At 30.0% G+C, this 5,709-nt stretch overlaps 1 long non-coding RNA gene across 1 annotated transcript; it reads right to left on the bottom strand.

Annotated features, from left to right (window-relative positions):
• Positions 1-4,487: 4,487 nt before the first annotated feature.
• On the bottom strand, positions 4,488-5,059 carry LOC110264741 (uncharacterized). Its single transcript, XR_002350910.2, has 3 exons — positions 4,923-5,059; positions 4,681-4,771; positions 4,488-4,573 (listed from the first exon to the last, which is right to left on the bottom strand). It is a non-coding gene; the product is annotated as an uncharacterized LOC110264741 (long non-coding RNA).
• Positions 5,060-5,709: the final 650 nt, after the last annotated feature.

The following is a 5,709-nucleotide window of genomic DNA, read 5'->3' as shown; positions in this document are numbered from 1 at the left end:
GGACTCCGGATCGTTTCATAAGGAATTGCAATGAAGTGGTTAATTATTGGCTATAAAGATGGGGGGTTTGATTTGATAAGAGGACAATAAAATAAATGACAAGAAAAATAAAAAAAGCAATTAAAGAAAGCAATTAATAAAGAGAGACATTCATGGCAAGAATTGAGATCATATGTTTTCTATCCTAGTCATTAATCATAACAATAATTAACAAGAATTTATCTTATTTCGTCATCTCCAACATTGGAAGAAGGTGTAAGTTATCTTCCATGAGAGAAAGTCAAACAAGACTAATTAATCTCAAATCAAACATCCTAATCAACTCACTAATTTAATTAGCAAAAGTTTAGCGTCATTGAAAATGATATTAACTAACAACTCTATATCACCAACATAGGTTGGGTATTAATGACTCAAGATCGCCTAATTACTCTTTCCAAGCCAAGAATGCTCAAAGTCTACTCTAAAGTCCAACCAAACATTTTGTCAAACACTTGGTGGGTACAAATGGAAAGCATAATAAATTACAAGAAATAGTAAATCTACCAACTACCAATTGTAAGAAAAGTAAATCAACAACTCAAATCATCAATAAAAAGAGCATCAAACATTAAATTGCATTAAATGTAAACAAAATCCAACATGAATATTCATAAACCTAAAGAGACATAAAAGTAAAATTGACAAGAGAACTAAGAAGAATAGAGTAGTAGAGACAAGAAATTGGAAAGGAAACAAGATAAAATCAAGAAATCAAGCCTAGATCTAAAATAGATTAACCTAACATAATTCTAGAGAGAAGAGGGAGCTTCTCTCTCTAGAAACTAACCTATATGATGATATACTACCAAACAATTGCTCCTCCCTTGTCCAAACTTGAATTCTACATGAAATAGTATCAGAAATGAGTTGGGTTGGGCCCAAAGTGCTTCGGAAATCGTTGGGGGCGATTTCACTTTAGTGGGCCACGAGCAGCATCGGCGCACACGCGTACATGGTGCGTGCGCGCCCCTATACTCGAAGCAACATATGACACATTTTATATCATTTCGAAGCCCCGGATGTTAGCTTTCCAACGCAACTGGAACCGCCTCATTTGAACCTCTGTAGCTTAAGTTATGGTCGATTGAGTGCGAAGAGGTCAGGCTTGACAGCTTTACGGTTCATTCATTTTTTCATGAGTTCTCCCACTTTGCATGCTCTTCTCCTCACTCCTTCCATCCAATACTTGTCTTATGAACCTGAAATCACTCAACAAACATATCAAGGCATCGAATGGAATTAAAGTGGATTAAATTTAACTATTTTAAGGCCTAAAAAGCATGTTTTCACATTTAAGCACAAATTAAGGGAAAATTACAAAATCATTCTATTTCATTGAATAAATGTGAGAAAAGTTGATAAAATCCCCCAAATTAAACACAAGATAAACCACAAAATCGGGGTTTATCAGTAACTCACCCAACAATATCCCTTAAAAGATTTAGTCATTGATAGGAATACCAAATATTCTCAAAAGATTTAAATGACAAAAGTATTCTCAAATTTATAAATATATGTGATAAAAGTGTCCCAACATGAAATAAGTTTATTTTGTTTTACTTTTTTCTTCTGAAAGTATCCTTTTTGTGTATTTTTTGTTTGTGACTAAATTTTTGGAAGACATTTTTGGTAATTTACTCATAAAAAAGTGTTCAGATATCATTATTGAATAAAAATTTTTTAAATCATAAATAATATCCCAATGACAAGGCGCTTAAGATGAAATTTAGAAAATTGGTTTAGAATTAAGAGTTTAAAATACACACTTTAAAATTTTATTACAATTTTATGTATTAATTAAAGTAAAACATTTAGAAATTTTTATTAATAAAAATGTTAATATGTGGTATAGAATTATTTTGCTGAGACATATTACTCCACTCAATACAATAGAGTTTATCTTACTTATTTTTCATTAATTTGCCTATAAGTCAGTGGAGAAAGAATCATTCTGTATGATAATAAAAAAAAAAATTATTTGTATACTAAAATAATCAGCTACTAAAATTAATTATCATGTATTTATATATAACTATATATGTTATTTTTTTGTGACTAAATATATATGATGTTTAGCTAATGAGATATAATTCAAATGGCATAGTCTTTCCATACTCAATTAAGAGGTCGCAGATTCGAGTCTCCTATCTTTAATAAAAAAAAAATATATATATATATATATATATATATATATATATATATGATGTTTAACTCATTTTTAATGTGTATTTTATATTTTAATATATATTTTATATGAGTACTAATTTTAGTGGTTAATTTTAAAACAAAAATAAAAAATAAAATAAAATAAAGAATTAAAAACTTTCAACATTCCCTTTCGGCTTCCTGAGAACAACGAGAATATGCTAATATAAACATAATGAAATTCTTAAAGGCTCAAATCCCATTCCAAGTTAATATGCTAACTATATGAAATTTCTTCAGGGCCTATAATACTATATATTCTTATCTTCTTATAATGGAGTATATGAATTATTAGATGAATTTCCTCTCGAATTCGAACCATATCTGGAGAAAAGTAACTTTAAAATTGTACCCCCTTATACAAAACTAGCGTATGTTCACTTTGTTGATTCGCGTAACCGGCTAGTTGACAAGGATTTAACAGGTATTATCTTTAATTCTTTATCCATATAAATTTTCCGTATTTTCTGGATGAACCAACTGATAAACATTGTTGGTAACATGAGATACTATTTTAGACCCAAATAGCTGAGATAGCGTAATTTAAGCTCAAAGGTTAAATTATCATTACAGTGAGAATTGTATTAAATATTTATAAAGTAAAAAATCCTTATGTGTTTTAAATATCGTTTTAGTTCTTAATGGTTAAGTCTTAGTTTTGGCTTTAATGTTTAAAATACTTTATTTTTATTTTAAATATCTTATTTTATTTTATTTTAATTTTTTAGTCAAAATTAAACTTTTTTTTTAAAATATCCTTTTATCCATTATAATCTTTTTAAGTTAAGGCAAAAATCATAATTATAGTTTTGTAGTGGCCATAATGGTAATTCTAGTGATAGGAGAGTAAAAATAACAGACGTAGCAGCTATAATTGTATTTTATATTTTCAGATGTTTAATTTAATTTGATGTATTTTAATTTTATTTATTTAGTTATTAAATTAGAATTTATATTTGTGAGTTTAAGATTTTCTTTATTTTAACCTAATAAAAGGTTATAAATATCTTATAAATTATTGTAATCGTCATACAGAGTGATTAGAGGTATGAAAACTCCCTTTTTTAGTTTCATGATAAAACTATGGTATGGACAAGTGAAGTTAAGTGAGTTATTCTCTTATTGTATTGAAGAATTTAGTAGAAAATTAAATGATTCTCTTTGTATTCAATTTAAATTTATCTTTTTTTATTTCAATTTTAATATATTTTTTTGTTCAATTTCAATTCATGTCTTTTTATTTTTGTTTTTTTTTTTCGTATCACTCCTATTTTCGGCCCATTTAAAGCTGGATCTCCAAGCATAGCTTGTATGATCTTCATATCCCTAAGCTTAGGGGTGTTGATGTACTACATATGTATGTTATAAAATAAATTGGCAGCATTGTATGCATAGGAGTTAGTTAGGAAGAATGTCTAAGTAGCAAGTTGCTTATCGTAGTGCAAATTATTCTGGTACCACACGTTGAAAATCAGAATAAATATCTAGGTCTTTCGGCAGTGATTCAGAGATTCAAGAAAGCTTCTTTCAACTACATTAAGGATAAGGTGATTCAAAAATTGAGTCATTGAAAATTGGCTCTTTTATCTATTAGTGGCAGAGAAGTATTAATTAAGGTTGTGACCAAGGTGATCTCTATTACACTCTAAGTTGTTTTAAACTACTAGAAACTCTTCTTGAAAAAATTCAAAGAGCCATTCTACAATTTTGATGGGGTCAAAAGGAGTCTGAACAAAAAATGCAATGGATTGGATGGAGAATTACTTGCAGACCAAAGAATCAAGGAGCACTCAACTTCAAAGACTTTAAAATTTTTAATCTGACAATGTTAGCAAAGCAAGGATGGCATTTACTCTCCAGGCCGAACTCTCTAATAAGTAAAGTTTAGCAAAGTAAGTATTAGAGTTATCAAAATTGTGGTTTCCTAAGAGTAGAAACAAGTACCAATTCCTCCTGGGGTTGGCATAGTATAATTGAAGGAAGGAACGTATTAGAGAAAGGAATTCTCTAGAAAGTGGGCAGAGGTCTATCTATTCGAATTAGGAAAAATTCATGAGTCAGAGATTATGTAGCCATCACTCCTAATCTCCCCCAACATTTAGAAGAAAACCCAAAGAGAGTTTTGAACCTAATCTTACCTAACAGGTCATGGAATCAATCACTAATTCAATCAATTTTCAGCCCAAAAATTGCTACAACGATCCTCAACACACAGATACATGAGATCGAAGATAGAGTTACCTGGATAAAAGAAAAATGTGGTAGTTTCACTGTGAATTCGGCATACAGGATAAGCTTCCAATTCTTTTACCCATCTTTGGAATACCTGCCAGAATAATGCCAACACAAAGCATTATGGTCTAATTTTTGAAAAAATAAACTATCATCCAAAAATAAAGAACTACCTTTGGAAGAGTATGCATGAGAGACTACCTGTTCTTCAGAAGATCCAATCCCAAATTCAATCAGTGGATCCAATCTGCCGGCGGTGCAACCAAGTGGAGGAATCAACCTTTCATTGCTTCTGAAAATGCATAGAATCGAAGGAAGTTTAGCAAGCAGCAAATCTGCCAATCTCAGACTAGCAAGAAGAAACTTGAAAATGGTGGATGAAACTGAAAAATGAATTGAGAAGAAACGAAATAACTAAAGAAAGAAGAGAGCTTGTAGCAAACATTATCTAGCAGATTTGAAAAGTCCGAAATATTCTCATCTTTGAAGGCCGTTAAATCTTCCTATCTGAGGTCCTGGCGGCAGCTCGGAGGGCTATGGAAGAGCGTCGAAGAACCTGAAAGCTTCACTTTTCTTTTTCTTCTTTTTCTTAAATTGAGAAATGTATTAGATATTTTGGTGGATCTCTCCGTTTTTTATCCTTATCTGTAGTCCAAACTGGACCATCTATTTTCATTAATGAAAATTATCTCCTACCTTTGAAAAAAAAAGTTGGTTACCGTAGTTAAAAAGCGTAAACCAAGATATTTATATAAAACCTAGCTAGATTAGATTGTAGTAAAAATAGTTAGTTGATTTGTCCTTTCAGTTTTCGTAATTCATCAATCTATGTATGAATCTAAGATAATTTTTTCTCACAAACTATGTTCTACTCTGTTCTCTCTTGCACTCTTATATCTTGTCACTAACTTTTCTTCAAATATGGCACACTGTACAGCCTAAAAGTTAAAAGTGAAAATTAGAAAAATATATGTATATAAATAAATAAAAGTGAAAATGAAGTTGTTAGTTTTATGAAATAGTTTAAAGTTGGTTTAGTATATGATGGACTTGAATTGTGTAGTAAGAACACTAAGCATAATTTTTAATGAAGAAGTGATTTGGATGACTGAGTTGAGAAATTTAATAGATATATTATTGATGGGTTAAGAAGAGAATACAAATGTTAGTAGAATTTGATATTTGTTAGTTAATTACAATGAACTCTATGATGGCCTATTTATAGACCTC

The sequence above is a fragment of the Arachis ipaensis genome, chromosome B7 (assembly GCF_059453495.1).
Source record: "Arachis ipaensis isolate K30076 ecotype BB chromosome B7, ASM5945349v1, whole genome shotgun sequence".
NCBI lineage: Eukaryota > Viridiplantae > Streptophyta > Magnoliopsida > Fabales > Fabaceae > Arachis > Arachis ipaensis.
The sequence above is the reverse complement of the archived record's forward strand: the minus strand, read 5'-3'. Positions and strand labels throughout refer to the sequence as shown.